Consider the following 25,676-nt stretch of genomic DNA (forward strand, 5'->3'; position numbering starts at 1 on the left):
ACCCCTTTGTTTCTTGAGCACTCTTTTAATTTCTGCCACTAGAAGATTATCCAGGCTCATCTTCTACTGCCTCTGCTTTGCCCTAGGAGATGCCATTTCTCCAAGGATCCTTTGTGACTTATATTTTTTTTAATTTTATCAAAACAATAGTATTTAGAAGTAACTTATGGCCACTAAGAATATGCTAGATTTAAAAATATAGAACAGCTTTACTGAGCTGCAATTCATATATCATAATTGTCATGCTGATTTTATCAGAGTTATGCCTTTATCAGATTTCACCATGTAGAACTCAGTAGAAAACTGTGGATAGATCCATGGAGTCATTCTCCATAAAACACATGTGATCCCTATTCCAGTTTGCCTTTCCTAACCTAACTGACATGGAGCAAGTCATGTTGCTTAATCTCCTTAGGTCCCAGATATCAATCTTCCTAATGCAACACCTATTGGCTCCATCATCTCCTTTAGGAAGTAAGCACAGATCACTATAACCAGCTGGAATAGGCTTCTCGTTGTCCCAGAGCTGTTTACCCTTCACCTGCCATTAACTCCACTGAACCAGTTTCACGCATGGTCCTTCTATGTTGCCCATGGGACTCTCAGTGTAGAACATGGGCTCTAGAGACTGTCTACTTGGACCAAGTCATGGTTCTGTCACTCACAAACTGCACTAAATTGCTTAACCTCTCTGTACCTTGATTTGGTCATCTGTAAATGGAAGAGCAGTAACTCCCATAGATATAAATGGAATGATGAAGTGAGTTGATATATAGAAGTCTCGTTGAACAGTGCCTGGCATGTAAGCTCTCGTGGAATGTTATGACTATACTGCTACTATTGTGATTATAATATTTGTATGCTCAGGACCTGCTGGCATAGATTACTGGCATGGAGTCAGTTCATAACTGTTCGATATCATCTCAGCTGTGCAATCTGGATCTTGTTATGTAGTCCCCAGACAGATATCCTCAACTCTAAGTACATGATCTTTTGTACTTAGGTTTTTTCTTAAGCCACTAGGGCTCAAATAAAAAATACTTGTAGCCTGGGTGAATAGACAACAGAAATGTATTTCCCATGGTGCTAGAGGTTGGGAAGTCCAAGATCAAGGTGCAGGCAGATTGGTGTCTGGCTAGAACCAACTTTTTGGTTCATTCAAAAACATCTCTTTTATTGAAGTACTTAAAAAGTCTCTTTTATAAGGACACTGATATCATTCATGAGGATTCTGGCTCGTGACCTGACAGTTCCCAATGCTGCATCTCATAGCACCATCACATTGGGGGTCAGCATTTCAACATACAAAATTTGGAAAGACACAAACATTTGGTTTCTATGCTTTTATTTATCTACTTGAGTTAGTCTCCAATTGAGGCCAATGCTTTTATTCATCTACTTGATTTAGTCTCCAACTCAGTCCAAATGCAACTCTAGCCACGACAGTAGTGCCAATCTCTGCCTTCTTTTCCATGTCACACCCAGATGCACTTACACAAAGGCAGTGAGGGATGAAACTCCAATAGTCATGAATCAAGTCAGTTACCCACCAAAGGCAGAAAGAATCCAGGACTGGCACGCAAAGCCACCTTCTGGACTCCTCAGTGTGGCATTACGCCCCAAGTAAAGGGGATCAGAAGATAAAAAGCACAAACAGGCTGGATAATTGGCCCTTAACTGGAGAAAAGAGCACATTTTGTTTGAAAATCTCCTCCAAGATGGAGGGGGAAGAAATGACTACTCAGCCAAACACTTTAATTATCCAGGGCTTTGTGAGATTTCACAAACACCTTGTTTCTGCCAGAAGTCACCAGCAGATGACTTGAAGGAGGGTGTGAGCCCAGAGGATCTGGTTAATTTATGCCTGCTCTGCCACCAACATGATCTATGCCAACAATCAGAGTGCTTCCTGGGAACATAAAGGCAACTTTTTTCAGAAACTGATAACTGCCATCTGACTCACAGGGCTTGGCCTGGGAAAAAGCGAAAAACAGCTTTTGGGTGAGGGCAGAGTTCTCTGGTAAACCATGACCTGCACGGGGAGCCCCGCCCAAAAACTGTTCTTCTTCCCACATTAACCTTCTACTCAAGGGTGTATTAGAAGACAGGCACTTCTCCACCATCCTGCTCCTCTGTCCAAGCATAGGGTCGTTGTATAGCACATGTCAAATGAAGAGGATGTGTGTAACCGGTGGTGCGAACTCCCTGTCTCAGACTCCAGTTGACAGATCCCAGTTCAGTGGTCCGCCTGAATGTCACCCCAGTTAAAGATGGGGACACGCATTCACTGGGGTCCCACACACAGTGGCTGTCCAAACAGTGATCATTCTAGCAATGCAAAGGTGCCAGAGACTATCCGGTGCAACCCTCCCAATTAAAGGATTCCCTGAGGCATGTTCGGAACCTCAAAACCAAAAGTAGAGTGAGATGTGACTATAATACAGATGAAGAGGGCAACAGTTCTCAAATTGTGGTCTGAGGATCCTTTGGGGTCCCTAAAACGTTTTCAGTGCAAGTACATACACCTGTGAACTTGGCTTCCTACAATACAATAAAACAAACTTCTTGCAACAGACTGAATACTGACACAGATAAGAGAATGCAGCTGTGTGCCAACAAGGCAGCTGTGAGACATGCACAAATGTAAATCAATGCCACTCACTCCTTTTTTTGTTTGTTTGTTTTAGAAACATCTTTGATGATAATGTGTTATGCTAATTTTTATAGGGTAATTATATTATTTTAGGAAAATTAATACTGTTTTGTACAAATTCTGTTTCAATTCTTAATATGATAGGGTCCTACATAGAGATAGGGTCACAAGAGCAAAAACTACTTGACATCTGCAAGTGTAAATATTGGAGGCTTGCTGGAATCGCTGCATGCAGGAAGGGATACAAGATGACTTTTCAGAGAACCACCAGACTCATTCAAACTAGTGCTGAACTTGCTAGCTGTGTGACCACCGGTAAGTTGCTCAACGATTGTGTTCTCTTACCTTTAGAATTGCAACAATGGTGCTTACCTCACAGGACATTGTAGGAATTAATCAAGATAATACATAGCAAATAGAGCATATTCACTAAATGGGTGTTGCTCATAGCTCTGTGAGCATGATGAATGCCCTGTCATTTATACAACCACTGTCCACTCATAAACCCATGTCCACATTTTGGGGAGGTTAATCTTCTTTGGCTAAATTCCTAGAGTCAGAATTCCTAACATGGAGATTTATGTTTGACTTTCTTTTTTTTTTTTTTTTTGTCCAAATTACGTTTATTGAAGTAAAGTGGGTTGGCATCTTTGTATATGCACCGGGTCAGACTTGCTGAAAGCCAGCAATGAACTTGATCATCACGTGGCCTTATTCTGTAGCCTTTGAGCCTTGGCAGGTTTAATAAAACCATCTGAAAGTGGCTTTCTGGATCCTTCACCTAATGAGTGGGTGAGAAAACCTCAGAAACCGGGGGACTTGGCCACACACACACATCCAATGCTCCAGGGGCCCTACTCTTCTCTTGACCCTACTTCTGGAGGCAAAAACCCCACATCCCCATCTCTGTCCTCCTTTGCCATCTTATTCCCAATGCTGACCCCAGTCTCTGCCAGAGGGAACCAGTGGCCTGGTCCTTCTTAGATCCAGTTTCTTTGGAGTGACTTTTCCTCTCACGGTGTTTGCTCTACTATGCCTGGGAATGTCGCCTTCCTTACCATGAAGAGCTGGAATTGGCTGCCCAGCTCTCTGAAACAAAATCATTTTTGCTGCTATCGGCAAGGACTATGGTGAGGCCATAAATTAATTTGGAGGTTTAAGCATTACTTTGGCAGAGAAAAGAAACCATCTTTCCCATAGAAAAGAGACAAGGAGGACCTGCAAGCTCTACTTAGGCAAATGACTTTCTTCTTCTGTTCATATGTTCACTTTGCTAAGCACCTGGAGCTCACACCGACCTTGCCCTCTAATTATATCATCAATGTGCTGTGCTGAAGGAAATGGCTTTTGGAGTGGCTAGTAACTCCGTAGTACATGAAAGTTCTGCCATTGTCCATGTCGGGAGAAATGGAGAACATGGGAGGGAAGTGGCTGAGAAATTAGGCAAAGTCCTGCAGGACTAAAAATAACAATACCAAAAACAGCACTATTCTGATCTTGTTCTATGCAATTGGCAAATAAATAACAAACAAGACCAAAAATTGTACTGCTCCAATCTTGTTCTATGTACTTGACAAGAATTGGTTAATTAATCCCTGCAAAATCCTTTTTAGATGGAGAAGCTGACACATAGAGAGATGAAGTGTTCATCATTTGTTCAAGGTCTTAACAGCTCATATGTAGTAGCAGGATTTAAAGTTAAATCTTCAAAAGCCAATGCCATGATCATGAAGCTTCCCAGTTTTAAAATTATCAGTATTAGACACCATTTGTCAGACACTAGGCTAACCGTTTTAATTATTTAATTCTCACAACAACCTAGTGAGAAAATGACTAATTGTATATCATTTTACAGATGAGTTCCAAAAAAGACGGGTGGAGTAACTTGTTGAAGGTGGCACAGCTTGGAATGAAATTTAATCTCAGCCTTATGAGTCAGAACTCAAGCTTTCACTGAGATCTCTGCTCTGTGAGCTGCTGCTCAAATTGCTTCAAAGAAAGTCTCTCTGGAAAGACACTTCATGAGTAACAACTTGAAATTCCTACAAACCAGACAAGTTAATGATGGGTTAAACTACCAGCGATACCATTTGATTCAGATATTTGTATTCCAAGGGATACAAAAGCATTAATTCAAAAGGATATCTGCACCCCTATGTTTATTGCAGAATTATTTATAATAGGTAAAATATGAAAACAACCCAAAGGCCCCAAAATAGATGACTGGATCAAGAAGATGTGGTATGTATACACAAAGTAATACTACTCAGTAATCAAAAAGATAAATTTTTGCCATTCACAGTAACATGGGTGGAACTAGTAGGGATAAAGCTGAGTAAAATAAGCCAGAAGGAATTAGAAAAATATCGAATGGTTTCACTTACAGGGATAATATAGCGGAACCAAATAAGGAATCAGGGTAAAACAACAACAATAATAATACATTTTAAAAAACAAACAAAATTAACAGGCAACTAGAAATCAGAGACATTCTGCAAGGGAGGGGGAGGGAGAAGAATCAAACCAAAGGAGAGCAGAGCACAAGGGACTATGGCGATGGTTCACACGTGAATTGGTGGTGGGAATTTTACGGGGACTACACTTGAAAGAACAAAGCATACCAGCATATGTTGCACAAAAATGAACAATGATATAAAATATGTAAACAAATAAATATGCCAACTTACGAAAGAAGAAGAAGAAAGGTAGGGAGGGAGGGAGGGAGGAAGGAGGAGGAAGGGTGGGAGGAAAAACAGTCTCTGGAAGACATTTATCAGTAAGCATTGAGGTTCTTACAAACCAGACATGGGTAAAACTACCAACTAGATCTTTTCTGGAGCAAGGGAGGGTCCAATCCATTCTCAAATAATTGCCCATCAGTTCGTTTATTCAACTAATATTGAATGTGCCTGGCACTGCTCCAGGCTCTGGGTACAGTAGTGAGCACACCCAGCCTCTGAGAAAATGGCTATTTCATGCAGCGTGTAGACAGCAGGATTCACAACTGTGTCTATTTACTGTGGACATCCCTACCTTTCTCTGCCCAGAGCCATTCTTCTATTCAGAAGCAAGCTCTCCAAAAGACCCAAGTATAACATAGACCCACTGAAGAGAAGAATGGCGTTCACAAGTGGCCACTGTGGCAGGAGCTGTGGCCAGCTTGCCCACATCTCCACTCAAAAAGTAGAGACTTGGCCCTCCCTGGTGGCGCAGCGGGTTAAAGCACAGCACTGAGAAGCTAAAGCCACTTCCGCATGAGTTCGATTCCCGCCTGCCCCGGAGGTGACCACATGGCATGGCAGACCTCTCCTGACCCGCCCGCTGCTCCCCTCAGCAGTGTACTTCGTAGATCTGCCTGTTCTGCTCCCCACTCTGTCTCTGGTGAAGCCTCTCGTCGCCCCTGAGCCTCTGGCCTGTACCCCAGTTCTGTATGTACAAATAAATAAATCTTTAAAAAAAAAAGTAGACTTATTTCTTCAGCTGTTAGGGGTGTTGCTGGTGGGAGTCCTTGGCTTTTTAGCCCATCAGAGACTAGCCCAGTTGCAGAATGGCTACTTTGCCCAAGGGCATGCTGTCTTTCGGGGCAGGGCAGGCCACTTCTAGTGAGGCGATGAAGGTCACGCCTTACCACCCCAGCTCCACAACACCCTATCGTCGGAATTCCTTGCAGAGTTGACTGAAGTTTCCACTTACACTACTGCATGATATAATGGTCCCCTCTACTACCTCCTGCCTCTTTTCCCGTCTAGCCACAGCTCTTGATTTCCAAGAAACCCCCTAATAGCCTTCTTGCAGGCTAACCTCCAGCTCAAGTCTACTTCCAAGGGAGCCATGGCAACAATATTCACTGGAATGGACTGAGCAACTGCAGCAATGTCTAAGGAATCTCAATTCCAGTACTCTAGGGTAACCCCAAGTCTCATGAAAAATTTCCAAAACCAAGCACAACAGGACCTCATTTGAGAACAGTGGTGTTTTCTTTTGAAGAAAATGGAGATGGAGAGCCTCCATCTTCTCCGTGATTCTCTAAAAACACTGGGGGTGGGGTGGGGGAGGGGGTTGGGAGGCTACAGCAATAGTTGCTATGAACATAGATTGGTAAAAAGACTAAAAGGGGGAAATTGAGATGAGGACGTTTGTAATCAAATCTAAGACCTATAAAGCAAAGCTCACTTTTACATCATAGGTCATAATTTTAAAATTTCATTACTGTTCATATAATGGTTTATGCCAGGAGCAAGAGAGAATTTGTCATCTTAAAAAGGCCTCCACAGGGCCCTCCCTGGTGGCACAGCGGGTTAAAGCACGTAACTGGGAAACTTGAGCCACTTCCGCATGAGTTCGATCCCCGCCTGCCCCGGAGGTGACCACATGGCCCGGCAGACCTCTCCTGACCCGTCCGCTGCTCCTGTTCTGCTCCCCACTCTGTCTCTGGTGAGTCCTCTCACCCTCCGCATCTCTGGCCTGTACCCCAGTTCTGTATGAATAAATAAATAAATCTTAAAAAAAAAAAAAGCCTCCACAGACCTTAAAAAACTTAAGCTGAGAGATGCAGAAAACAAATTGGTGCTTGCCAGAGGTGGTGGGATGAGGGGTGGGTGAAAATGTTGAAAGGCACCAAGAGGTACAAGTCTCCATGCATTTTTAACATTCTGTACTAGCTGCATTTACTTACATGGAGTGTGCAGTCTTAAATCAGAGGACGGATCACTTATAGTGTCACTACAAGTCTTCATTAAATCCTCCATGAATAATTTGCCCAGAAAGTAGTTTTCCCAGTTCTAATTTAATTGATAAATCTAATGTGCTTTTTCATAAAAACTAAAGTACTTATTTAAATAGCCATTATTAAAGAACTGTAAAATCTGTACAATTTACATGATCATAAAGCTATGTTATGTTTTGGAAAATTTTACTACAGAAGTGTGATACTATGAAAATATACATTTGATCCGTGTCTCCAGTTTCTGACACCAGTACTTTGACATTTCCTGGGGGATAAGTGTCTTTGGTAATTCATAACAAGACCTTTTCAATCAAATCTGGATTGACATTGATGAGATGACTTTTGATCAGCCTCTCTATAGGCTCTGAATGGGGCTGGTTGCCAGAGGACTGAACAATATGATTAGAAACTTGAAACTTTCAGTCCCACCTCTGAATCTCTGGGGCAAGCAACAGGACTGGCGACTGATTTAATCATGATGGCCAATGGCTTGACTGATTAAGCCTATGTCATGAAACTACCATTAAAAAAAAAAACAAAAAACCTAAACAAGGGAGTTCTGAGATCTTCTAGGTTGCTGAAAAGAACATACATATGGGATGTACCCCATAGTCCAAGATGACAGAAATTCCTGTGCTTAGAACCCTCCAAATCTTGCCCTAGGTACCACTTCATCTGGCTGTTCATCTATAATGATTTTAAAGTCTGCATGGGCCTCCCTTGTGACCCAACGGTTAGTTAAAGCACCGTGTTATGAAGCTCTCCGAAGCCACTGCAGCACGAGTTCAATACTCAGCCAGGGAGCTGACCCACATGGCATGGCAGACCTCTCCTGACCTGCCTGCTGCTCCCCTCAGCAGTATACCTTATCAATCTGCCTGTTCTTCTCCCCACTCTGTCTCTGGTGAATCCTTTCACCCACCACACCTTTGGCCTGTACCCCAGTTCTATAAGCATAAATAAATAAAACTTAAAAAAAAATGTCTGCATGATAAACCAGTAGTAGTTAGCAAACTGTTCTCTCCAAGTTTGGTGAGCCATTTAGCAAATTATCTAAACTGAGGAGGGGGTCCTGGGAACCTCCAGTTCTTAGTCAGTTGATCATAGTTACGAAGTGGCACAGGATTCGCGGCTGGCATTCTGGGGGGACACTGTGAGGCTGACTCCTTAACTTGAAAGGCTTATGCTATCTCTCGGTAGTCCGTGTGAGAAGTGAGTTGAATTGTAGGATGCCTGTGCTGGTGTCCAAGAGTTGGAGAATTGGTTCATTTTGGGGGAGCAAGGAAGGGAAAGGCACGCATTTAGCTTCAGAGGCAATGTGAATTAAAAAAAAAAATTGATCATAGTAAGTGCTCAAAGTGGTTTTTATGTGATTTAATTGTAAAGCAATAAAGAAATTACGCCAAACACAGTAGGCTTAGCACAAAAGGGACATCCAGCTTAACCACAATTCTTGCAAAGCCTTAATTTAGGAATATTCAAATACTAGAAGTCATGTGGCATTCATTTTTGCCCCGGCATGCATGCAAGTAGAGGTGAAGATAGTTTGTGGTATTCAGCGCACCCCCCAGGCATCCATATGGCTCAGGAAAGTACCTCCAACTGTCGCAGCCTTGGTATAACATGAAGGCAAACAGGACCAATGTCATGGTGTCGTGGGTGACAATCAGTGATGATGCATATAAAGTGCATCTCGACAGAGCGCTTTGCACACAGCAAATGAGTAAATGCTGAGTAGTGATCTTTATAGGGTCTGTCTGTCTAACATTTTGTGTATTTTTTCCATCTCGGTTGTAATTCCCATGGACTCCCCACCACCAATTCATCCAGGTGCTGTCAATATAGTTCCAGGCGCTCTTCCCGCCCCAGTTTTGATCCTATTCCCGTCTCCACCCCTGTAGAATGTCTCTGGTTTATAGTTGATAATTGTTTTTTGTTTTTACTTTATTATAATAGCTTTTTTTTTTCCCCCTGAGCCTTTATGTCCCTGCTATGAGCGAAACCATTGGTATTTTTTTCTTCTTCTTTCTGGCTTATTTACTAAGCATGATCCCTTCCAGCTCCATCCATGTTGCTGCAAAAGGCATGAGTTTATGATTCCACATCTTCCCTATTGCAATCCCACTCCTAAGTATCTACCCAAAGGACACAAAAAACATTAATCCTTACAGTTTTATTTCCATGAAGGGTATTGTCATTTAAAGCTGTGAGCACTGACTCCAAACACAGACTGATTCCGTGACCTTGGGTAATGCTTTCATCATCTGCCAAATGTGGGTAATAATACCTCCAGGATGAGGCAAGGAATGAGATAATATATGTAGAGTGCTTAGAAGGATTGTTACTGTTATTTTAATAAATACCAGAGTCCCTTTGCAAACACATCTTGAGCTTCCCACAAAGGGAGACTTTTTCCAGACCCTTTAGGGGACTCCCACTGTGTGAGCCCCTAGATGACCCTGGACCTGAAGGTGTGCAGCTTCCTGCCTTTATAGCATCACTCAACATGCTGGAATTTATTAGAAGCAAAGCCAATCTTCAAATGGTTATGCCAACACCTTCTTGTCAAGGAAGGTGCTCATCCGGTTACCCTCTCTATCAAGCCCTCACTGAACCTTCAGGACTAGATCCTGACCTCCAGCCTCAGAAAGCAGCTCAGCTAATCCCAAACAACTGCACCACTTTCCCCGCCTGGCTGGACAACCCTCCCCCCCAGGTCACAGGTGACAGACGACAGGTGCACCCCTAGTATTTCAAAGATATTATCCGAATGCTTTTGATGTCCCTAAACTATACAGAGTGGTTAAAGATGAAAAAGCTCTTTGTAACCTAGGTATAGGCATGGCACAATATAAAAGGGAAGAGAGAAAGAGAAATTAGGACTTCTACAATAAATGTTATTTGTCAAAATGGATTTTCCTTAGAGGCTAATTACTGTCATCTGTGGATTACCAGGCTATCATTTTGAAATCTTGGGGTATGTGAAGATCTAAGTCTGGGAAATTGTGTCCAAAAAGTAAATTATATTAAAGAAATCCCTCCTAGAGAGCTTCTGTACCACATAAGATAAAAAATGATGCTAAAATTACCTGATATTTATAGTCATTTTGTAATATCACACTTAAATTTTTGACAGAACTGACAGGTAGAAACTAATAGATCTACTTTATGGACTAGGGATAGAAGTTTCTGAGAAGCAGTAAATTACATTCCCAAAATCCGTAACGAATTTCCTGAAAGCCAAGGGCTTCAATAGGTCTGTGACTCTCTACTGCTCAGACGCATTTCTCTGCAGAGGAGTCGTTATAGGTTGGAACCATGAATGTATCAGACACAACGTGTGTCCTCTACTCTCCCAGTTTCAAAGTAAGCCTCTGATTAACACTGGCACAGGCACCAACTTTTCATTCCACAAATTGTTTGGAGAAAATGTTTACTTTCTCTAATTGTAGAAACCAGATTATGATTCACTACAGTGGGTCAGAATTGGTCCCCTCCAACTTAATGTTTTGAAATAAGAACTCTACCCTGAAATAAATCAAAGGAGATTTCTTTTTGCATAAACAAAAAGATTTTTGTTGGCTCCAAAAGGAACTTTGCTGCTATGAACATTTGTCCCTAGTGACTGCGCAATTCTGTTTATTTCAGGGAAAGTCACTCTTTGAGGCAGTGAGCAGGGTGCTGGGCAGATCCCATCAGGAGAATATTATTCTTGTAATAAAATGATGCAACAGAAAAAAGTACTGAGTGAGATTCAGATAAAGAAAAAGAAAAAGACAAGACTGGAAAAGAGGGAACTTGTGAATTTTACATGGAAGACACCCTGGAGACACTTTAAGAGAATTCAAACTTTAACAAGTGGACTGAGATGAAAGGGAGACCCCAGAGATATCTGCTTATTGAAGCAATTATGTTCAGGAAGAAAGAGTTTTCAAAAGGAATTTATTGAAGGCATATGTACCCATATGCTTAAGGAAAAGTCAAGAGCAAGAAGAAAGCGGATTAGATTAAACACAATTGTGATAGTCGAACATCATAATTACCATCCTCATTCTCACCCTCATCATCCCCCCACCCACACTGCCATCCTCCTCATGGTTAACTTTCTAAACATTTGCTGTGTGCAAGAAATTTTTCTAGAATCTCTCAAATTTAATTCATTTATTTCTCTCAACAACTCTATAAGGAAAATAGTATCATTATCTTCATTTTTCAGATTAAGAAGTAAAGACACAAGAAGATAAAGTAACTTGCATCAAATCAAATCACATAGCTAGTAAGTAGTGGGCCTGAAATTCAAATCCAGGCTCTATGGATTCTAAGCTTATGATCTCAAACTCTGTATTATTACAGATGGGCTGACTGTTTGATCTTTTAACTTTCCCAAGAAAATATACTTGATAAAAAATTTTTAAAGGCTACAAGAAACTTTGATATGCTAATGCCAATGTATCTTGGAGCTGCTGGAAGAGATGAGCAAGACTATTGGGACAAAGGCTATTTATTTCATAGCTCGGAGAAACATTCCTCAGCTTTGTAATAATTCATGTCTCCTGTTAAATTTACAAACTCTTAGCTTTCTCCTTTTTGACACCATTTTCAACTATTTCACCCTTTCCATCTTCAGGTCTGTGTATTTATGTTAGGAAGTCTGTCACTGTGTATTTTCTTTTTCTTTGATCTGCACCATTCACCATTAATTTAGATTCACTCTAAATTAATCTATTAACTTAAAAGATTCCTAAAATCTCCCCAAACAATTTTCATGTATAGCTTCAATTTTAAAATTACATTCAGGGATAGTATCGCATAGGGTTGCCTTAAATTTCCAAACAAGCCACAGGTGTTAGCTAATTTATGCTGCCCTCAAGTAGGTTTAAATAATGGCTATGATCATGAGAAGCACAGATGGTCTAAGTGTAATTCCAGAATTCTCCCTTCAAAATTCCAAAACGTCAACTGATACTGACAGCATGTATATTTCTCAAATGTGTATATACCTGTTTGAATAGAATGCTGTAAGCTTCATCAAAGCTGGAGAGGAGAGCAAGATACTAAGAACACCTTCATCACCAGTGAATTATTTCACTTTTATGAGCTCTAGGGTTAAATGGGTCACATAGTCATAAAAATCACAATATACGACATTTTTTAGTTGAGTAGATATTTGGTGACATGCCTGCGAGAGGAAAGGATCTGCCCTTCTCAGTAAAGAATGTGTGTTCTGGGCCCTTCCTGGTGGCGCAGTGGGTTAAAAGCACAGCAGTAAGAAGCTAAAGCCACTTCTGCATGAGTTTGATCCCCACCTGCCCTGGAGGTGACCACATGGTGCGGCAGACCTCTCCTGACCCCGCCGGCTGCTCCCCTCAGCAGTGTACTTCTTCAGTCTGCCTGTTCTGCTCCCCACTCTTTTTCTGGTGAATCCTCTCACTTCCCCTGCACCTCTGGCCTGTACCCCAGTTCTGTATGCACAAATAAATAAATCTTAAAAAAAAAAAGAATGTGTGTTCTTCTTTTGTGCCTGACAAAAAGAAAGAGCAGAATTATGCCTTCATTTATGAAGAAATATACAAATATCCTCATGTTCATGGGCATGCCTGTGTGTGCACACACACACCCAGTATCTCTTTGTTCATGAGGGAAAGTCTATAGAATATTACTTTTAAGGCATGAGTTTATCTTTTTGGTCGCTAAATAATATTCCACTGTGTATATGTACCACATCTTTTTAATCCAGTCATCTACTTTTGGGCATTTGGGCTGCTTCCATGTTTTTCCAATTGTGAATAAAGCAGCAATAAACATGGAGGTGCAGGTATCTTTTTCAATCAGTGTTTTTGTGTCTTTTGGCTAGATACCTAGGAATGGGATTGCTGGGTCTTATGGAAGCTCCATTTTTAGCAGTATGAGAAACCTCCAATCAGCTTTCCATAGTGTTTGTACCAGTTTGCATTCCCACCAGCAATGTAGGAGATTTCCTTTTTCTGCACATCCTTGCCAGCATTTGTTGTTGCTAGTTGTTTTAATATATGCTATTCTTACTGGTATGAGGTGGTATTTCATTGTGGTTTTAATTTGCTGGAAGGGGTCATGCTTAGTGAAATAAGCCAGAAAGAAAAAGAAAAATACCAGATGGTTTCACTCATAGCAAGAACATAAGGGAACACTAAAAAAAAAAAAAAAAAAAGGCAATTGTAATAAAGTAAAAACAACTAACTATAAGCCAGAGACATTTTACGTGGCTGGGGCTGGAGAGAGGAAGGGGATCAAAACTGGGGTGGGAAGAGTGCATGGGCCTATGGTGATGGCACATGGGTGAAGTGGTGGTGGGAAGTCCATGGGGTTTACAGCTGAGATGAGAAAATGAATAAGATGAAGAATGATGTAAAAAATAAAAATAAATTTAAAAACAAAAAAAGAATATTACTTATAAAAGAAAAATTCAGGCTGTGTTTACTTCTCTACTTCAAACCTTCCAGTGGTTTCCTGTATTGCCCAGAAGTCAATGTTCTTTATAATTGTGTCCAGATTCTCCCCCATCTAGTGTTGGGTGTGAGCTCTCTGATCTCCCAGCCTTGTGCTCATCCTGACTTGGCAGGCTGTGCTCATCTCTCCCCAACTCCACATCCCGAGAAGGTAAGCTGATAGGTTGGCATGGACCATGGTGAGGTGTTTATATCACGCAAACCCTACAGATGAGAATTGAGTTTCTGTTGAAATATTGCCACTGTGTCGAGACCCTGACCACTCTCTTTGCAACTAGACCCTACTCTCTCAACTCCTGGGCAGATCTGTTTAAAAAGTTCAAACCCTTTGTAGAAATTATTAAATCTTGACATGGGAAGGTAACATATTTTATAAGTCAAAGATATTTGCGTAATTGAACAAGTGAGTGGTGAAATTAATTTTACTTTAAAATGTATTTGGAAACCAAGTCATATACCCATTAAAGAGTATTAAACCAATCATGTACATTTTGAAATGTTTCAGGCAAAATATTATATGAATTTTTAGTGTATCTGAATTAACTTCATTTTAAGAAAATCCCTGTTTGCACCTTTTTAAAATTTTGTACTTAACCATCTGTCTAGAGTGTGTCTGGTCTGTTACTATAAGGGAAAAGCAAAATTTAAGTATCCAAATTGTTTTTTCTATATATTTTACTTCTTTGCTTATTGCTCATGCTCCCCACCTCACACATATATTACATAAGGGAATGATTTTTTGTAGGTTTCTTTGCCTTATGTGTAAGTTTATATGTAACTAAACTGTGGGCAAAGCAGTCTTCAGTTGTGCAATTTCAGTAGAAGTTGGTCTATGAACTGAATGGGAGACCCTCCTAGTTTCTTGATATCAGATGATGTTACTACTTATTTTCCTATAGGTCTAGTTTGCTTGTGATTAAAATACTTTATTGCTCCTAAAAACATTGTCAAATCAAGGTCTGCCCAAGTGTGCTCTAAAAGTACTGACTCACACAGGGGCAGAGACCTAGTCTTTCAGTCACTCAAGTAAGAAACTTTTACCTAAAACCTACTATGTGCCAATTCATGATCCAAGAGCTGAAAATACATCAACGGACAAAACAGAGGAAATATACCTGCCTTCATGGAGCTTACATACCACCAGGAGAAGCAGAGAAAACCAAACACATGTGTGATATAATGTTAGGCATTTGTACATGCTGTAAAAATAACACAGCAGAGAAGAGATATACTGAGTAGAGAATAACAGGTGGGAGTGGGAGAAGCTGTTCCTTTTAAGATAAGATTTTCAGGAAAATTCTGTCTGAGGAGGAGATAGTAGAGTTGAAACCCAAGAAAGGGTGGCATAGTAGCAAGCAAGCTTTAGTTATCTGTTGTGCATTAAGAAATAATCCCATGTCTTAAAACATTCATCTAATTATGATTCCTCGTGTTTCTGAAGGTTGACTGGGCTCAGCTGGGCAGTTTTTGCTTGAAGTCACTCGGATGGCTGTTTCACAGAGTGGCTGTGACTGTAGTCTCTGGAAGGCCCAGCTAGCTGGGGATCCAATACAGTGCTAGGGACATCTGGAAGGTTGGTTTAGCAGGGACAGATGACCAGTGTGCCTACGTGTGGCCACTCCAGCACAGGGCATTTGGATATCCTTCTTATACAGTGTATCTCAGGACAAGAGTGAGTGTTCTATTTTCTTCAGGTTCTGATCCAAAAGTAGAAGCAATGTAAACTTGTGTTAAAGCAGTTATAGCACCTTCCCAGATTCAAGGGGAAGGGCATAGAGTGTCCAAAAAAAAAAAAAAAAAAAAGAGCCTATCTTTAATCTGCCTGAAAATATGGAAGTCACAGGTAAGAATAAACTTAGCATGCTAGAAGCTAGAGTACCCAGACTAGAGTGAGCGAGATCAGAATGTGGGTAGGAGAGGTCATGTAGATATTTACAATACATGATAAAGGTTCAATGTTATTCATTCTCTTTCTAACTTATTTTCAACCTTTTTTTCTATGAAGCTTCTATGCACAAGGAACCTTAGCTCCAGCCCGGACACACAGGCAAGATATCAACAGTGATCTGAGAGCCAATAAGGGAGAAAGACAAAGCCCTTAGAATAGCAGTGGCACAACTCTCCTGGTCTTAGAGTGTTAGCAGCTTAAAAACTGCCTCTTGTTTTCAGATGAAATCTCATCCTAGAATCTAATCCAAAAGATCAATGTCATTAGGTATCATAACTGCCAAAACATCTAGTCCACACAGGTCATTCTTAAATATGAAGATTTATCTTCTCTTTTATGCCTAAGCATGAAAATGTACATACAGCAAGGCTCCCTCTAACATTATTAAGTTTATGCTTTGCAATAGAAAATGAAATAAACCTAAGATATGCATGTGTCTGTCTACTCTCATGTCTATGTTGGATGCCACAGAGTCCCTACAGTCTTACTAGAATGAACAGCTTTGATACTTTTAAAAATTCCTACATTAAGAATGAAACGAGGAGCTCTCGCTGGTGGCACAGTGGGTTAAAGCATTTCATTACGAAGCTCTCCGAAGCCACTGCGGCACGAGTTCAATCCCCGGCTAGGGAGTTGACCCATATGGCACGGTAGACCTCTCCTGACCCACCTGCTGCCCCCCTCAGCAGTGTACTTTGTCGATCTGCCTGTTCTGCTCCCCACTCTGTCTCTGGTGAGTCCTCTCACTCCCCACACCTCTGGCCTGTATCCCAGTTCTGTAAGCATAAATAAATAAATCTTAAAAAAAAAAAAAAAGAGGGCCCTCCCTGGTGGCGCAGTGGGTTAAAGCACAGCACTGAGAAGCTAAAGCCACTTCTGCATGAGTTCGATTCCCGCCTGCCCAGGAGGTGACCACATGGCGCGGCAGACCTCTCCTGACCCGCCCACTGCTACCCTCAGCAGTGTACTTCGTTGATCTGCCTGTTCTGCTCCCCACTCCGTCTCTGGTGAAGCCTCTCGCCACCCCTGAGCTTCTGGCCGGTACTCCAGTTCTGTACGTACAAATAAATAAATCTTTAAAAAAAAATGAATGAAATGAGATATTTCAATGTCTTCTAACAGTGCTTGATGTAAGCAAAAGCAGTTCATATTGGTGGTCTCATGGATTTCCAATACCACTAGAACATCAGGTAGGTGCCAAAAGGTCAAATGGGGTTAAAGCATCAGAGAGGAAAAGTAGCATTAGGGGGCGAAACCCTGGGCAGTAAAATGAGGAAGGTTCAGAATTTACTGCACAAATCAGCTGTCAAAACCCTCACCCTTTTCCTGTATTTCTTGAGAAGTCACTCATTTTTTTTTTTAGATTTATTTATTTATGTATACAGAACTGGGTACAGACCAGAGGTGCAGGGGCAGTGAGAGGACTCACCAGAAACAGAGTGGGGAGCAGAACAGGCAGATTGTCAATGTACACTGCTGAGGGGAGCAGCGGGCGGGTCAGGAGAGGTCTGCTGAGCCATGTGGGTCACCTCCCTGGCAGGGATGGATCTTGTGCCGAAGTCGCTACAGCTATCTTCCTAGTACTGCACTTCAACCTGTTGTTCTAGGAGGGCCCAGAAGTTACTAATTCTTAACTCATGTAAGCCAGCATATCAGTTGAGAAGCCCACTACATAAACTCTGGAGACAGATTGAGCAAGGTTGGGGTCTCCATTTAATCACCAGCTGGGGAATTTGGGGACAAATTACCCACATGCTTTGTGCTTTGATGCCCTCATTTGTAAACAAGGGATAGTCACAACCTTTGGACTTTGTAGGTGTTAAGTGAAAGGATTCACAGCAAATGTCTAGAATGGTCCTTGGCATTATACTGCAATTCAAAAAGTGTTGGTTATTGCTGTTATTGTTCAATTCCATTTTGAATTGAAATTCCAAAAGACACGAGACGCTAAATTGTAAGTGATTATGAACTGTGGGTCATTTTCTTGGCTTGCACATGACTATATGCTGTCTGTAGCTGCTGCCCTTGACATTTGCCAACTTAAGATAGGGGAAGCAGAAAATGTCAGCACTGAAAGGTTCCAGGTCATTCTTCAGCCCTTTTGCTCAGAGTTTTGCATGGACCTTATGTCCTGAAAGATGAAATTTGAAAATAAACAAATACAGCACTTGGGCCAGTTTTATGATTTCTTCTGAGTTAGTCATAGTCCAAGACAGCTTAACAATTAAAATAATAATGCGACACAAAATGTAATTATGCTCTCCTTAAAATTTTCCCTTAAGTTTTTGCAGCAAAGAGCTTCAAGATTTGGGGACCTAAGCGTTTCGAAGCATTCTCGACAGCACCATCTCAGACCACCTTGCTCTCATGAAAATCTCAGGGACATGGCTCTTCCTGTACACCTAAGATAGCTCCCTACAAGAGATTCAAAGCTGGTTTCTCCTTAGCAGACCACAGCAGAAACAAAGAAGAGGAGTGTATATGGAATCCATGCAAATATTTTCAGGAGGAGTCTACTGATCTGGTTCTCTTTTGGGAAAAAAAAAAATTATAAAGCTTCATTCTGCATGGTATCTAGCTGTTTAAATTCTTACTTGGTACTAAGACTCCCCAGAGTCTGTTAGACAGGTTTGTTTTTAGGGCCCTCCCTGGTGGCGCAGCGGGTTAAAGCACTGCACTAAGAAGCTTAAGCCACTTCCACATGAGTTCAATCCCCGCCAGCCCCGGAGGAGATCCACATGGCGTGGCAGACCTCTCCTGACCTGCCAGCTGCTCCCCTCAGCAATGAACTTCGTCGATCTCTCTGTTCTGCTCCCCACTCTGTCCCTTGTGAATCCTCTCGCCCTCCGCATCTCTGGCCTGTACCCGAGTTCTGTATGAATAGATAAATAAATCTTTAAAAAAAAAAAAAAGAAAGGTTTGTTTTTAAAGGAAAGTAAACAGACCTTAGCCTTCCTATGGAAATGTTCTTTGAAGCTTCAAAGTACAACATTAGCCTTGTCACTGAGAAAGGTGTTCATCAGTGTCTCTTCTTGGCCTTTCTCTTTAAAAGCTCAAAGCATAAAGGACAGGTATAAATATCCTTCTTTTGTATGTGGAGAAATCAAGGCACAAAAGTATAAGTAACATGGTCAAGGTTGCACAAAAGGTCAGTGATGAAGTGAGAGAGTGTGTGTAGGTGTCAAGACACTGGAGAACATTCTGCAGTACAGTCATACCAGGAGGAGAGTCTTTGAGGTTCTGCATTCAAACAGCTGCGTTGGGATCTAGACTGTCTAAACTCAAAGGGTCAGACTTCAGTCACTAAGCCTGGCTGGGAGCAGTCTGGATGTTGTTAATAGATACATCAGCTGGGTGACTGCTGCTTGAGCAGGTGAGAATCACAGAGATCTGCTGGAAACTCTGGGCCGAACCTCTTTTCCTAGTCCATGAACTCTGAAAAATGGAGTCTGGTTAATTGCAGTTTTAAAGTTAAAAAGCAAAGGAACTCTCTAGAAAGTGTTTCAGAAGTATTCAAAAGTGCAGATAAGGCAGCAAGTTACCTCAAATCACACCACTCCTCCTAGAATAGTTACAATACTCGGTGTATGGTGTTCTAGACTTTTTTAAAAAATAAATATCTACAAGATAAAAAGACGGATACCTAAGTGTATGGGCAAAATAAATGGGTGGGGCCCTCCCTGGTGGCAGAGGGCGTTAAAGCACAGCACTAAGAAGCTTAAGCCATTTCCACATGAGTTCAATCCCCCGCCTGCCCAGGAGGTGATCCACATGGCGTGGCAGACCTCTCCTGACCCGCCCGCTGCTCCCCTCAGCAGTGTACTTCCTCGATCTGTCTGTTTTGCCCCCTCTCTGTCTATGGTGAATCCTCTCACAGCCCCTATACCTCTGGCCTGTACCCCAGTAATGTATGCATAAATAAATCTTAAAAAATAATAAATAGGTGGGTGCACAATGGCTGAACAGCTGACAAAGAAGGATAAATGAACAAGTGGATGACTGAGAGAGGAATGACAGAAATAACAAAGAAATAGAGGAGGAAAGGAGTGAAAGAGGGAGGGATGGTGGAGTGAAAGAGGAAAGGGTAGAGAAAGATACTAATGCCTGAGAATCAAATCACATTGTATGTGCTATTTTTCATGACATAAATGTACTTAAATTTAGTGGGAAAAACACAAACTGAAGTTCACTGAAGGAAATGCTAAACTTGAAATAATGTAGCATAACCCCTAGAGCTATTAGTTTCTTTAAAAAGTCTTGTAGTATAAAAGTCAAAAGGTCATAAAAATCATTCAGAGATTTAAATCTCTGTCTTATTATCAGCCAAAGGTTTAATTTTGGTAGAGACTGATTCCATACAATGAAGGAAGATTGCAATATCACTTGCCTTATTCCTTTCTCACCTTCTCCAAATGTTGGTTCTTGTAGATGGTATCAGATTTTAAGTAAAAAGGATTCCAGAATACTTTCTCTAGAACTTGTTGTACTGCTATTATAATTCTTCTAATTCTTTATAGTGAGATATTTTTGTGTTTGCTATTTAACATCCATTTCACCAAAGCTTAGCCATTTTTTGTTACTCATTGGCATCAGCATTTAATAATATTTTGATGTATAGTGCTGCTATGACAAAATTTAAATTAGGGGTCTTCCTGGTGGTGCAGGGGTTAAAGAGACACCACTATCAAGCTATTGCCAGCCTATTTTAGCATGAATTGGAGCCCAATCTGGCCAGGAAGCTGACCCACACAACACAGCAGACCTTTGCTGTCTCATCCACTACAGCCCTCGGCACAGTCTCAGTACATCCACCTGTTCTGTTCCCCACTCTGGTGTATCCTCTCACGCCCACACCTCTGGCCTACATCCCAGTTTTTGTACCCATAACTAAATATATCTTTAAAAATTTTAAATTGTACGCCACCCGCTTAGTGGACAGGATGCAGGTGGCCAGAAAAGAGATATCACAGGATTGAAAGGTAGAGAAAGAGGCAGAACACAGGCAAAACTATTGGAAAAATAATTTGAGAGGAAGACCAAATACTTAATAACTATGAAACTGTAGGAGAAACTGCAGGGGTATTAGCATTGTTGGTTTTTATTTGTAATTCATATGCTTCTAGCATATGGTTAGCTCTGGGAATTTAACAGACAGGATTAAAACCTGAAGTTTTTCTTGCCATCAATTCTCAGATTTTCTAGTTAAGGCACTGTCTTTTCCTGGTTTAATTATGGCAGAAGAATTTTTTTCCTTTATGTTTTATCTTACATAGTCATTTTTACTATTTCCTTGCTGTTCACTTCCTTTCATATTAATCTCAAAAATCCCACACCATAATAAGCCTATACCCCAAAATAATTAAATTTATTTAGTCTAATGTCCTGCATAGTAATAAAACATTTTAGATGCACGATAAATCTTGGGTGATTTGACTAGAGTGTAGATACTTAATAGTCACTGGCAAAATATCGATTATATTTCAGAATATTCTTACTACAGAATGCTATATATGTCTCTTTAAAATAGTACCTACATACAAAATGATGTAAAAATAAACTGTTATATTATTAAAAAATAAATAAAAATAAAATGGTATCTACAAGGAATTTTAATGACATTGTAAAATAGTTGTGAAAAATCACAAGTGAAAAAAGTAAACCTAAAAATCTTTTGTTATGTGAAAAGAGAAAAATCAAAAACTAAGAACATTGACAAAATTCTGTGTGCATGTAATCTTGAACTACCAGGAGTGATTCAACAGAACACTAATCATCATACTTCCAAAAATGTTCTTACGAAGTGATCTAGAAAGTGAGAATACAAGGAGCCGGCCTAGTGGAATATTTTAAGGACAGGCCAATCTTGAATTGGGTTTTTCCAAGATGTGAATCTCAAGTTTGGCAGGAAGGAAGGCAGACAAGCCAGGTGCTGAGGCTCAGACGGAAATGACAGAAACCCTCCCATGTGAGGGCCAGCGAGCGCTTTGTGGGGTATCCTTAGCAACCGCAGGCCTCTGTTCATGCTCTAATCTGATCTTTTCCTGTCATCTGCAATTACCATCCTTAGCATTTATGTTCTCATCCATTTAATGAAGATAGAACTTGTAGGTCACAACTGAACACTTTCTATTTATTTGGGCCTCACAAATGGTCAACCTCACAAAAGTGAGGCCCAGTTAAGATACAGGAATACTTCATTTATTGTGCTTTACAGATATTGCGTTTTTTGTAAGATTTCCCACCAGCAAAAGGATGACCATTCATTGAAGATTCAGAAGATGGCTAACATTTTTCAGCAATAAAGTATTTTTAATTGATGGAAGTACACTTTTTTGAGATATTGTTACTGCATACTTAATAGTCTATAGTCTAACACATACATAACTTTTTAAAAAAATATTTTTTATTGATGCATACAGAACTGGGGTACAGGCCAGAGGTGTAGGCTTCACCAGAGAGAGTAGGGAGAAAACAGGCAGAACGATGAAGTACATTGCTGAGGGGAGCAGTGGGCGGGTCAGGAGAGGTCTGCCACGCCATGTAGGTCACCTCTGGGGCAGGGATGGAACTCACACTGCAGCGGCTGAGGCTAGCCTGCAGTGCTGGATCCTAACCCATTGCATCACCAGGGAAGGCCTTCATATATACAAGTTTTACATGTATTGCAAAACAAAAAAATCGTGTGACTTGCTTTATTGTGATACTTGGCTAAATTGCAATGGTCCAGAATTGAATCCACAAGACCTCTGAGATGTTCCTGGATCAAAGGTTAATGCACTGGGTACTGTCCAGATGTTCATACCAGAGTGATGTCACCACGGTTATTCTTTGCTGGTCATAGCACAAACCAAGAGATAAACTTTACCCTGACAGACTTAGAATCCATATCTATGCCCTCCTGCAGGCTGCTGCTGAGAGGAGCAAGGAAGGCCCTCTGGAACTTCCTGCCAATGCATACTGCCTTTACCCTGAAGTGTGTGTATGCGTATGTGTGTTCAGAGAGAATATGTTGACTAACTTTATCATATTTTAAGTTCCAAATGGAAATCTTGAAGTAGAATAAATTCATGTTACCTCCCAAACTGTTATTCTAAATAGAGCCACTGAAGACACAATTTTTAGCAAATTACTACAGTGTGAAGGTCTACTTGTATTCTCTAGAGAGGACAAATATGTACTTGGGTTTCCAGAACAATTTAACATAAGCTTCAGAATGATATTCAGTCAAATGAGTTTCACTTGCTGAAGAGGACATTAATATTCTCCACCATTTTCCTTGGGTGGGGGGGGAGAGGGAACCTTTCCAACAAAGGAAATGAAGTGTGGGAGAAGAGAAGGTTCTTGAAGCCCATCCCAGCTAGGGCAGACTCCAGGAGCCAGTGCACTCTCTGTGGCATGTGTAGATCTGTGCAAAACAGGCAGCTGTTCCTGGGTGAAATTCAAGTGTTTGCCTAGCCTGTTCCTGGAGACTTCTGTCATCATGAGAGAGGCAAATGCACCCTGCACTTTGATCCAGGCTTCCCTGGATTAATAGGTTTGGGGGAAGGCTCATGGAGAAACGGGCATAGTAAGAGCTTGGATAGGCTGTGCACTTTGTACTGCTGAATTCGGGGAGAAGCTGAAGTCCTGCACAACAGGACAATTTCCATTTGCCAAATGCAATTATGATTTCAATGTTTAATAGCTCAATATTTCAACTGTAATTCTGCTGCCATTGCAGTTTAGCAACTGTGATTACCTTAGAGCAATTCAATAAACAGATCTTACAGATAGAACATTCTCTGCTCTCTGCCTTTATGGACTATTTTCGCAATAGGATTTCAGAGTTTTCAACAAATTGAGGGATTATGCCAAATACTACCTTCTCATGAGACTGAGCAACAGCAAAAGTAACAGTGACAATAGACAATATATTTGACAGTTGCCTCTTCAAGCATCTCTTGAGGCTGGACACATGGAACACCAAAGGGACTTCCACAATCAGTCTGGTTTCTGCCCACAGAGAAGCAAAGACCAGAAGGTCATTTTCTTAGTTTCACCAGGTAACTAAAATTTGGTAGTGATTATCAGTGTGCAAGTTGGCTCTTACTTTAAAGTCACACTGTATCATTGCCTGTATCAAGCTCTTAACCATTCAGCCTTCAGGCAACACAGCATTTACATGCATACTTTGAGTAGATACTAGGCCCAATTGTAGACTGATACAAGCATCTGAGACAGTCTTTTTTATAGCAACCTTCAGAATTTTCTCCAACATCTTCAAAGATCCCAAAAGAATGACCAAATAAGAAACAACAAGCTAAACAAAAACATGCATGCACTCAATGCAAGAGGAAGAGGTCTAAGTTAGAATATATACTAAATTTCCTCAAGAACTTTTTTTTGGTTGCTTTCTTTATAATTATGAGATCTTTTCTAAAAGGGGAAAAATTCTACAAGTCATTCCTAAGGCATCCAAACAGATGTTTTCTAAACTGTGCTAGCAGAAATAAGCATGACTGCAAAACAGGTTAAACACTTCAGTAGATGCTAAACAATTTTTAACCATCAATAGCCACATTACTAACTGTAGAAGAAAAGACTTTCTAAATTATATAGATTTCAGCTGAAGTGATCGCTTCTCCCACTGATAATTAAATTCCAGTACAGCTTGTTTTAAAAAAATGTTTTTTTTTAAAGATTTATTTATTTATAAGAACTGGGGTACAGGCCAGGGGTGCTGGAGGGTGAGCGTATTCAGCAGAGACAAAGTAGGGAGCAGAACAGGCAGATGTACTGAAATACACCGCTGAGGGGAGCAGAGGGTGAGACAGGAGAGGTCTGCTGCACCATGTGGGTCAGCTCTCTGGCTGACCCACAGTGGCTGTGAATAGCTTCATATGCTGAGACTTACCCCCACCTAAGTCACCAGGGAGGCCCAGTATTCACATCTCTTATTAAAGAACAAAGATTTCAAAAATCACATTTTAATGTAAAACTGATCTATGAGCACTAAAATTGAGTGCCATTCAGAAGACAGAGATATTTCTGACACAGCAGAGGACAGACAGTCAAGGAGCTTGCCCATCTCAACACACCAGGGATTTGGGGGTGCCTACTGTGAAGCCATCATGTACACTCCCCATCTAGGTAGACCATTTCTTCTACAACCCACTAGGGAAGTGGTGAGAGTGGGAGCCACTGTTTCTTGAGACACACAGTCTTCCTCTGGGTAGCTCCCCCATCAAGAGCTGCTGTACCTCTCCCACTTTTTGGTAGCTTCACTTCATCAGTATCAATTTCGATCAGCATATCCAAGTTCTGTAGCTTAATGTTATTAAGGCTGCCCATGAAACTCCCCATCAATGACCATGTAAGAAATGTTAAAAGCAGATTCCTTAAGCAGGTTGATTTGAATAACAGCATCTGACACTAAGGTACGAAGTATACTTGATCCTCTCAGGCTTTGGGAGGAAATACACATATTCACTGAAGAAACCAGACAGAAATAGACTATATATATTCATGAATTATTTCCAAACTCCATTTTCTGGCAGGTAGGAGGTAGACTGTCAGAGGTCTAGTCAATAATTACAGGCATAGATATAGCCACATGACAAGAAATTAACAAGTTAAAAATGAGAAAATGTCATGTGAGCAAAGAAATGGGGGTAGTTATGGAGAACAAGCATTTAGTTTTGGGAGGACTTCTTAGTTATGAAATCTTTATCATATTTGTTATCATGTATTTCTTCACCAGATATGACCATTAGGAAGTCAGATTAGCTCCTCTATCAAGACTGCAAAATCCATTGATTCTCAGCTTCACTGGTCTTTCAGATGTCTCACTGATGAGAACTAGTAGGTTGTGGCAAACATATATAT

General features: G+C 40.9%; 1 protein-coding gene across 1 annotated transcript in view; it reads right to left on the reverse strand.

Moving 5' to 3' along the window:
* MAOB (monoamine oxidase B) overlaps nt 1-25,676 on the reverse strand; it is a 97,731-nt gene that overhangs the window by 28,270 nt on the left and 43,785 nt on the right. The gene's annotated exons all lie outside the window — the stretch shown is intronic.

The sequence above is a fragment of the Condylura cristata genome, unplaced genomic scaffold, assembly GCF_000260355.1.
Source record: "Condylura cristata isolate star-nosed mole 26May11 unplaced genomic scaffold, ConCri1.0 scaffold00027, whole genome shotgun sequence".
Lineage (NCBI taxonomy): Eukaryota > Metazoa > Chordata > Mammalia > Eulipotyphla > Talpidae > Condylura > Condylura cristata.